An 11,552-nucleotide genomic window follows, 5' to 3' on the forward strand; every position below is an offset into this window, starting at 1 on the left:
TGGTTATATTATTTATAGTCAGGTTCAGTTGTGCTTATACTAAAGGAAAGAAGAATACGCTAAAAAAAGAGGATATTATCTCTGATTACAGACAAAGCCTATTTTCCTCATATGTTCGGAACCTTTTCCCTCATTTCTTTCATGTGAAATATATGTGATATTTCTTCTGCCTGCAGCCACCAGTGAAGGTATCGCTACCTCCTCAGACGGTGAAGGAGTAACATCACGCACAGGAGCAGCCTGGTACAAGCCCTGGAGTCCATCTACCAAGAGCTCCCAGATGATTGTATTTTGGGTGCAATGCAACATTCATCCGGCATTAAGAACACGTGGCCCCTTCGTCAGCCCAGGTTATATATGTTGGCACAACATCGCCCATCATCGTTTGTTCTCTGGAGCCCAACAAGTGAAGGCAGAGAGACAGCACTTGGCGTATGTAGTATCTTTGTAGTTATTGTAAATATGTACAGTATATGTAAATATGTGTCTTTATATGTCAGTCTGTATTTCACTGGTATCCCTATATCTCAGTAGTTACTGTCTTGTGGTCTGAAGCACCATATAGACTAACGGGAAAAGAAATGTGATCAGTTTTCTAACATTAATTTTCTCTAATCTGCAGTACACATCTGACATCTGACCTGGTGAGGATAAGAAGACACTGATGTCCACTTATTGTGCCAATCACCATACTAACGGGTAAGAGTCACTGGTGTATTTACCATTTTATCTGTTTTCATTCAATAAAACTGACCAAACTTTTGTTTTGACACCTCCCAACATATATAGCAAATAAAAGGTTCTCCTCCCATTACCTGAAGTAGGGAACCAATTGGAGTTTTACCTTCCTGATTATGTTTTCACTTTTCCTCTCCTGTCTCACTTTTTCTCTGATCTTCCTCTTATATTATATAATAATGTGTTTTCTGATAATATTATACAGTAATGCACTATGTGATAATATTTTATATAGCAGTGTTGTGTGTTATCTTATGTGTGTTATACCGACCCTTGACCTATGTGTGACCAATCTTGAACTGACAGATTGAACTCACTAAGTTAAATCTGAACCACTTTCTCAAAAGAAAAATAAAACAGAAAACCACCCTCTATTCCAAAGCACAGAGGAGAGTTTCTTATATGGACTTTCCTTGTAGTATTTATAGAGTTTAGAAAAACTCTAAATATTTTTCCATCACTTCTCCTGTATCTGAAAGATAGGAATTCAGAGCTCATCAATTCTCTTTTTATTTTTTGGGGGGTGGGTGTGTGTAAAAATGAATTGAACTATATTACAAGATTGACTACTTATAACTGTAACTGGTTGAGGGTATTATGGTACTTGTAGTACTTGTAGATCAACAGCTTCCTGAAAGCAGCAATATTCCAATCCCCAATAACACTGGGGAAACCATGGTCTGACAATCAATGTCCCCTTTCAAGTTTATAGTTGTGACATCACCAAAGGCACTGGTGTACAGGTCATATTTTAGTAACAGGATTACCTTCATAGGGTTTCCTTAGTAACAGACCACTCTTATGTTTTTCCCAATAATAGCCAATACCTCCAGGGTTAAAATCACAGCCTATTGCCCACTCTATTTAGTACACTACCCCTGTGGTGAGTGGTGAAAATTACTTACCAGACTTAAGATGCAATTGTGGCTAAAACCAGCATGTTAGTATAAGGACATCGGTTATCATCAATTATTTCATTCACTAACAACATCTTCTGGATTGCAGAAACAAGATGACTATAAAAGTGTTAAGAGAATAGTGAGCCCCCATTATAGTAAAGCAGAGCACCCTCATTTCTTACTAATAACTCATTTCACAGTGTAACAAATTACTGTACATATAATAACCTCATAGGAACCATTATTGTTAATATTATATAGTTGTATAAGCCTGCTACTTCAGGAAAAAAAACTGTAAATGTTTACATAAAATAACTTTTCTTTTGTTTTGCTTTCAATACAGCCCAGCATGAAGAGGAGAGGGATGGCATTTAGAAGATCGTAAATATAATAGATAGGAAAAATAGATTTGATATTATTAAGGTTATTATATATTATTAATATTATTATTATTATTATTATTATTATTATTATTATGCAAATAAGATATTATTATTATTAATATTAAGATTATATTATTATTATTATAAAAAAATATTAGACATTATTTGTATTATTAAGTTTCAAATTATATATTAATATTAATATTAGATATTATTATTATTATCATTAAATGTATTATTACTATTATTATTATTAAGATTAGAAAGTATTAATATAATAATTATTATTATTATTATCAAGTTTAGATATTATTATTATCATTTTAATATCATTATTAAAGTTAAAAATACATAATATTATTTATGTTAAGATTAGTTGTTATTATCATTATTATTATTATTAAGATAAAATATTATTATTTTTAATATTGATATTATTATTATTATTATTATTATTATTAATAATATTATTATTAGTATTATTATTGTTGTTGTTGTTGATGTTATTATTAATAATAATAAGATAAACATTCTAAAAAAGATCCAAAAAAAGGAGTGTGATTGGCCGGCTATTCAGGGGAGGTGGAGGCCGGAACTTTAAAATCAAAATTACATTTTCCTGTTTAAGTATATACAGTAAATTTAAATGTCTATCAATATTATTTTTGTAATTATATTAGATATTAAGATGTTCGATTAGATATTACATAGATATTATAGAATTAATTCTAAAAAAGGAGAGTGATTGGCCGGCTATTTAGGGGAGGTGGAGGCCGGAACTTTAAAATTTAAATGTCATTCTTTTACCAGTATATACAGTATATTTAAATGTCTATCAATATTATTTTTGTAATTTTTTTTAAAATATTAAAAAGATCAAATTAGATTTATTATAGATTTTATAAAATTAATTCTAAAAAAGGAGTGTGATTGGCCGGCTATTCAGGGGAGGTGGAGGCCGGGACTTTAAAATTAATATGACTTTTTTTATACTAGTATATACAGTATATTCAAACCCCTCCCCTTGTGCGCCTGATCCCAATTTTCTGTGTTTATATTTATCTATTTGTGGAAGTTTAGTAGGTGTTTCCAAGGGTTATTCGGGCTGCATTCTCCATTCCCTTCCCTAATCATTTAGGAGCACAGAAAGAACACCTATATCTATATTTAAATATTAACCAATATTATTTTTATAATTATAATAGATATTAAGATGTTCGATTAGATATTACATAGATGTTATAAAATTAATTCTAAAAAAGGAGTGTGATTAGCTGCCTATTTAGGGTAGGTGGAGGCTGGGACATTAAAATTTTAATTATACTTTTTACTAATATATACAGTATATTTAAATATCTACCAATATTATTAATACTATCTTAATTTTTATTGTTATTTGATTTTTGATTGGATTGTCTGTTCTGCAAAATATATAACTCTTGGGGGCCAGTTTATGAAATGTTGCTATGCCTTAAATCCGGCAAAAAAGTAAGTTTCCACAGAATTAAGGCAAAGCTAAGTATCAGAACAATTCATCAACAGTGTAAAGCCAAAGATAACACAGATTTCTCCGGTGTCCACTAAATTGCCAATGAGAAAAAGAAGGAACCAAAGAAAATGGGAGCTGTCAGGGCCGGGTGCAACGGGCATGGCAAGAGGGTAGGCTTAGGGGAGAGGCTTGTAAAGCTTTCATGCATTTATAGCTCAGATTAGTATATAGATCTGTTTCTGGGCTACAAAAGGGAAAGATATAGAAAGATATGGCTTATGCGGAATACAAGGACCAGGGCCATCTTAACAACATTATGGGCCCCCGGGCAAAGCAGTGCACCGGGGCCCCTAGATATAGATATAGATATATAGATGTATACAGATACAGATATAGATATATAGAGATAGAGATAGATAGATGTACTTGCTCAGTGACCCTTGTAGGTTTTTTTTGCAGGTTTTTTTTCTTTTGCAGGATTATTTATTCTCATTAAGAGCTGTGCCTATGGGGCCCCCTTGCCCGTGGGGCCCCCGGGCAGCTGCCCATTGTGCCCAATAGAAAAGATGGCCCTGACAAGGACTCAATTCCAGAGTGCCCAGTCACTGACTTGTTTCCAGAGTGCCCAGTCACTATCTGGCTGCCAGAGTGCCTAGTCACTGGCTGGCTGCCAGAGTACCTTGTTCAATCTGTCTGAGATGACTGTTTAGTCTGAGGTATCTGAGATGACTGCTCGGTCTGAGGTGTCTGAGATGACTGCCCAGTGAAAGGTGTTTGAGATTTTTCCCTTGGCATTTGAGAGTGAAGACAAATGTGCTGCTCTGGCATCCAGGCCTGAGGACAACTTTCTGCAAACGTTCTGCCCTGGCCTCCATCACTGAGGACAAATCCTCTGCCATAGCCTGTGTGCCTGAGAGGACTGCTCTGCCTGAGGCCTTCAAGATGACCTGCCCTTCTCCAGATAACCTCTGTAGGTGGTCGGTCCCTGTCTCCTGCTCCTGATTCTGCGAAGGGTCCTTCACTTGATTTTTATGGTTAAGACTTAAATCAATTTGTTCCTCTTGTACAACAAAGTCTTGAAAACTTCTACGCTGCACCTGAATATTATGCTACTCCATATATTCATATAGCCACGATGTTGCAGAGTTTGACAGGAAAAGCACTGGCATGTTCAACACCCCTCATGGAAACAAAGTACTCCATACAACTCCACTGCTTTCATTACTGCAGTTCTTCAGACACTTGGTTTAATGTCACTCGGTACACAGTAAGACATTCCTGCTGGTCTTGTGTGCGCATCAGGGTCCAACTACTGTGCCAACATCTATATTGGCAAGTAGCACACCCCTGTGCTATTCCTCTACCTTGCAATATGCTTCTTATGGAAGGGAAGCTGCAAAGAAAAAGGCCTCTTCTGCATCCCACCAGTGTAAGCAGTCTCCGACCTTGGTTGTTGGTTTCATAGCCACTACTGACGATTTGCAATCTCATAAACAACCAGTGAACCTTCATACCATAAAGACCATCACTCATCTCAACGCTGTGTTTCACAGAGAGAACCCTATTCTAACCCTGGTCTCTGATTCCCATTCTGAGAGTTAGTTTACTGATGACCTATTGCCTTTTATTGGTAAAATTACTCCTTCAGCTCACCTTCATGGAGATTCTTATAGAAATTCTATTCCTAGTAGCATCTGGAATGATCTTCAAAGTAAGGTGATACTGTCAGGCTCGTACCGTCTGTGAAATCTTATCACAGATCGAAATCCTGCAAGAGGAGGAACTAACTTTCAGAGCCAGTCCATGAGCCTACTCTATCTATAGATAATAGCAGTTTCAGAGACTAACTCCATGAGCATGCTAAGTTTGTATTTGACCACTGCTGATCTGAATTCTTGTCTACTAGATTTTGTCTTGTATCTGACCACAGACTCTTGCTTGCACCTGTCTACTATTGACCTGCACTTGGCCTGTGTTTATTACTTGCTCAGTCAGCTGGGTAGTGTGTAGGATACAGGCACATACCAGATCTTGCTTACTACAGTTACCTGTTCCCATCTATGCACCAGGATGCTGGATGGTGAAGCGGCCTCCAGTCGGCTGGGTCTCTGTTCCTGATTACAGTAATATAAGTATATTGGTCATTAACAGGGGATTAATGTTATGAAGGTGGGTGGGGGTGTTATTTATAATATTTAGGGTTGGCATTAATGTTATGTGGGGTTTAGTAGGGGCATTTATTTAAATAGGTTTATTAATGTTATAGGGCGGCTCTTTAATTTTTTTTAGTTAAATGTGGGGGCTACTAAAAGGTGTGGCCAGTGGAGTTACTAATACATTTATAAATTTACATATATATAAAATATTTATGCTTAATTTTATTATTATTCACAATTGAAAATGACAGATGCATCATGCAGATGGTGCAGTATATCTACAATCATGTCTCATCAGATGTCAGTAAACATTAGTACATCCATCTTCGAGAAATAAGAAGTTTACTATTACATGTCAGAAGACCTACACTTTGGAGAAAATTGAAGACTTTACCATTCCATAAAATTTTATGAATGTAGTAAACGCTGTGAAACATATACTTGACAATGAAATCAGTACATAAAAAATTCCTTCGCTGGCTCTGAAAGTTGGCCATTGCTTCCAAAATATTTTAAGCATTGAGCAATGCTGAGCAATGATGGAGGGCTGCATTGCTATAGTGGAATATGCCTGCAAATTCAGGAGGATCTATGAGACAAGATGGAATGGGCTAAATCCATTGGCTGGCTTAAAAAATCTGAAGGATTCAAAATGGAACATGCCTCTACCTTTACCTGTCACTGAAGGTGTGAAAAGGATCCACTTGTATCTCAATGAGAAACAGCAAATGTGCCACAGCAGTTTATCCACCAAACTATCCCTTTAACATTGGGCATTGCTCGCAAAGGTCTCTCTGGCACAGGTGATCTTATTCAATTGAAAATGGAAAGGGGAGGTTTCCAAGATGCTGTTAACTACCTTTTCTTCTAAAGATGCTTTAGCTCTCCATAAAGATGTTGCCCTTTTCTGAGCTTCAGAAGAATCTCTGCAGGCACTTCACAAGGATTGAAATGTACAAAGTTACAATCCTGTTAACACCAGCAATGCAAAGTACGATGAAACTTCATGCAGAGAAGTATCATCATCATCATCATCACCATTTATTTATATAGCGCCACTAATTTCGCAGCGCTGTACAGAGAACTCACTCACATCAGTCCCTGCCCCATTGGGGCTTACAGTCTAAATTCCCTAACACGCACACGGACAGAGACAGACAGAGACTAGGGTCAATTTGTTAGCAGCCAATTAACCTACCAGTATGGTTTTTTTTTGGAGTGTGGGAGGAAACCGGAGCACCCGGAGGAAACCCACGCAAACACGGGGAGAACATACAAACTCCTCACAGATAAGGCCATGGTTGGGAACTGAACTCATGACACCGGTGCTGTAAGGCAGAAGTGCTAACCACTACGCCACCGTGCTGACCAGAATGTGGAGTAGTCACTGAAAATGTCTACATGTTTAAAAGACCAGCTGCTTTGTCACATTTCAGATGTTCCGATTGTAAAAGCCTTTTGCTTAGCAATGTGGATCAATATCAACAAACACTGTGTTACAAAAAATTGCAAATGCATGTTGGTACTCTTTCAAAAGTCAGCCTAAACACAGAAATGGACCAATTGGCAGACTTCCTTGGGCACAACATCTGGGTGCACCAGCAACATTACTGCCTCCCAGAAAGGACCCTCCAACTAACCAAGAGCATCAAAATTGTAATGGCTGTATAGGCAAGACGGGATGAATTCAAAGCCAAAAATATGAAGAGATGAACATTGATCCAGATGGTAGGTTTGGAATCTCATCTTCGATATATGATCTAATTAATAAATCAGTTGTTTATATATCCATTTTTCTTTTGAACTAGTCCAGCTACAGAGTGACGAGTCAGAGGATGATCCAAAGGGGCAACTAGGCATGTATACAGTCAACACTTTCTTTTCAGAGATCATGTAAGGATCCAACAACATGGGACCAAAGCACAATCAAGGTTTCCAATGGTTGGTGTAGCACAATATTTTGTTACTCAAATCATGTTGTTTTCTCTGTGTTCCACAGGTTAATCATTAATGGGCAATTCTGCTTCTTTTCAGATCACAATGAAGTGCAGAAGAAAACTTGGGTCTGAGAGGAGGTCAAATCTGTGGGGAAGCACATGATTACATTTATTCAGACATTCAGGGTGCCCAGAAAGAATGATTGTGTCACGTGCATCACGGATGAGCCATCTACACTGAAAGATCTAAACTGGTTTGGTGTGAAATTCTATATAAAGAACTGAATAACCGCTATAAAGAGAAATAAACATAGTTGAATCGATACACAGTGGTTGACCATGACTATAATCTTTTTGACTAGCCATGGCTAGGTGACGGTGTGTGTGTGTGTGTGTGTGTGTGTGTGTGTGTGTGTGTGTGTGGATCTGTGTGTGTGTGTTTATGGATATCCTCAGACAGCCAGATATATGAAACTGTCCCCATATGGTATTGAAATGTCATTGTTTTGGTCTAGGACAAGCTGAAAATCTCAACTGATAACTGTGTGGTGACAAACAGCTCTTAAACATATCCATTTTATTGTCCTGTTGTTATGGCATTAGGAAAGATATGTCCTTATGAGACATATTCCAGACATGGGTCTTCACAATGCAATAAAAATAAATATGTGTGTGTGTGTAGAGCACATTACTATATAGTGTTACATTTTTGTAGTACAGATATTCATATTATATATACAGCCTTTGCTAAATGTAAACCCCTGTACCTGGGAGGTATATTACCGACCACTTTCCGGAGATGCACCGAGCGGGACTGTATTTAAGAACTGAGCACTTGCACTTTAGATGTGACCCCTTGAGAAAGTCTTACATTGGAGGACGAAACGCGTTTGAGATTTGTGTGCTTGCTGTCCAGGACCTGTGTCGTCAGTTTAGGCTTACTGGCCAGGATTGCCCCACCTGATGCTTTCAACACACGAGGATTAGGACAGATAAGCTGTTTTTTATTTGTATTAATGTACAAGCAATTTATATTTGGAGCTGCAGTGTGAGGCCTGTGCCTCTTTTTAATAAATATTCCTTTGTATGTAATCCTGCTTGGCGGTATCACACTATTGTGCTTATTTGTGAGTTCCAGCTACCCTGGAGTTACACTGGTTCCAGATACCCTGGAGTTACACTGTTGGGAATATCTATAATTGGTTCCAGATGTCCATCTTAGACGGTACCTAGAGAAGATCATCATATGCAATCATTGAAGCTGATATTATCTGGATCTCTGGTACGGGAATTATACGCATGTGGAAAATTCACTAAGAGTCACATTTAATACACTATGTTTGGTGCCCTTTCTTGTCTTTTGAGATATATATATATATATATACACGTCTTCGTTTTCTTGTGTGATGGTGAGGAGAGGAAGTTTGTCTAGAGAAGAGTTTAGATTACAATTCAGATAACCCGAACTAATATCTTACCTAGTGCACCCTGGAGTCTCAATCCACCTCTGGTCTTCATCTAGCTCCAACTGCTGATTTGGAGCACCAGCTCTTCAGTAACGTGGCCAAAATTATGATGGTTGCCCAGTCAAAGTATATTACCTCTAGGAACATACCAAGGTGATAAACAAAGGACTACACTTTAGTCATCCAAATACAGAACATAAATCTCGCTCAGTATGTGAAGCTTTTCTCCACAATGATGAAAAAAGTGTTGCAACGTTCTCCTCATGTTCAATGTGTGTCTGGAGAAATCTGGGCTGTCACTTTAAAAAATGAAAATCCCCATGGATCTTGCCTTCCAGAATATGTCCATCTATTTTTTAAAAATCAAGATATTTTTATTAAGTTAAGCACACAAATAAGTAAAATTAAAACACCTTTCATAACTTATTGTAATGAGGGCTCAAATTAACTTACTACTCTGACTACATGTGGTCATGTACTGTGGAGAAAAGAGAAAATAAAGATACAACCAACATAATATTTATCCAGAAACTGATAATCAGATATGTAAGTTGAGGAGCAATCAAATAACATATGTGCAGTTTCAGATGGCAAAAAAGTTCAATTAGCAATCAGAGGCGGGAATTCCAGTGACAGTGTCACTGGTGACAATAATGCGACCCGCACAGTATTAACGTTACTATGGTATTAGTGCGCATTATTACAGTTAGTACGGTCATTTCAACGCTGATTTTTGGTCACAGCTCTGAGAGCCGTGAGCAGATATCTGCATTAAAATTACTGTACTAGCGGTAATAGTGCACGGGCCACGTTATTCTCACATGTAACACTGGTCATTGAATTCCCCCCAGAGAATCCATGTCATAACTAAAATAACATACATGAAATAATATATTGAGAGGCGAGCAGGGACAGGCGATCCAGGAATCCAGCAGAGTGTGCAGAGGAAATAAAATAAATAAAACCTATGGTGTAGGAGAGTGGCTTGGAATCATCAATGCAAAGTCTATAGTGTAGAATTCCAATGGGACCATATTTTGTGGTATTTATGTAGCATATTTCTCCTAGTAAACATATACCATTCAGGCAGGGGCGGATCTAGGCAACTGCTCTACCCGGGGCGATTTTAGGGGGGGGGGGGGATTTAGGCTCCGCCCCTTTCTAATTTCTAAAGCTGCTGACGGCTGCACAGTATGGGGGGGCGATCGCCCCAAACGCCCCCCCCCCCCTGGATCCGCCACTGCTTTCAGGGTTCATCGAGTCGTTCACCAAGACCCTCCATTTATGAAACTCAGGACCATCTGCAGCAAGCCATGTATGGGCTATTATAACTTGTGCGAGAGTAGTAAGAATAAAAATGTATTGGTAGATAGACTTATTCAAGATATCTTCTAGGGAGGAACCAAATAGACATATGGTAGGATTTAGAGGAGGGACACCGAGCACCGAATTACTGATACAGGTCCATACATCTGTCCAGAAGGTACGTACCTTTCGACAGTCCTATAACAGGTGTCCAAAGGTACAGTCTGGTAAAGCACATTTTTATCTACACAGAATATCTCCATCTTTAAGAAGATGTACACGCCTTTTAGGTCCAAGACTCTGGCCTAATGGCAGCATGGTCTAAAATGATTATCAGATCATCTAGAATTGGTTTGAAAATGTTCTTGTAGTATAGGTTTTAGATCTTCTGGGCAGCTGGCTTCATGACATTACTCTAAAGCTGTTTATCCTTCAGCGGTTTTCTAAAATGTTCATCTGACACTTTATATGATGCACAAATATATATAACTGAGATCAGAGAGCAAATGTTCTTTTCCCCTTTTGTGACATCATTCACCTATCTTTGTACCAAGGCACCCGTTTTCATGGGTAAGGTAAGTGTTTAACAAATCAGCAATGCACAGTTAGACTTAAGAATACAGGGATGCAAAATTATGCTCTTCCCAAAGGAAGAAAATGGTGAGATTGGTGCGCTGTTTGTTAGATGTGCAAATAGCTACTTATCTGAACTTGAACATTTAGAATACTAAGTGAGCAGTTTAAAAGGTTCTTCAGGAACTATTTTAACTAGCAGAGGGGGGCAAGGAATTAAATAGGAACAAAGCAATCTGCTCCTCCAACCAAGAGGTATTGTTTCTGCAGACTAAAAGAACAGGAAACATATCCACAGCAACAGAAGACAATGATCAGAGCAAAACAAACATAGAGAGAAAGATGAACATAGTTAGTAATAGGAAATGCACAAACAAATGCTAGGAGCTTAGGAAATAAAATCCCAGAACTAAGTGCGATAATGACAAGGGATGACTTGGATATTGTGGCTATTATGGAGTCATGGTGCAATGAAAATTACGACTGGGACAGAGCTATACCGGAATATACTTTATTTAGGAAAGACCAAGTGGGAATAATTGGGGAGTGGGAGTAACAATGTATGTGAAAAAAGTATAAATATTACTTTAATACAAAGTTTTGATT

The 11,552-nt window shown here is 37.8% G+C and overlaps 1 long non-coding RNA gene across 2 annotated transcripts; it reads left to right on the forward strand.

The window, feature by feature from the left end:
- The first annotated feature begins 319 nt into the window (after positions 1-319).
- Positions 320-7,925, forward strand: LOC142099493 (uncharacterized). 2 transcript variants are annotated; one of them, XR_012678555.1, is made up of 4 exons: positions 320-432; positions 623-699; positions 1,981-2,060; positions 7,700-7,925. It is a non-coding gene; the product is annotated as an uncharacterized LOC142099493 (long non-coding RNA). The 2 variants fall into 2 exon arrangements; XR_012678556.1 differs by lacking the exon at positions 7,700-7,925 and adding an exon at positions 7,479-7,584.
- The last annotated feature ends 3,627 nt before the right edge of the window (positions 7,926-11,552 follow it).

Source organism: Mixophyes fleayi, chromosome 8, assembly GCF_038048845.1.
Source record: "Mixophyes fleayi isolate aMixFle1 chromosome 8, aMixFle1.hap1, whole genome shotgun sequence".
Classification (NCBI taxonomy): domain Eukaryota; kingdom Metazoa; phylum Chordata; class Amphibia; order Anura; family Limnodynastidae; genus Mixophyes; species Mixophyes fleayi.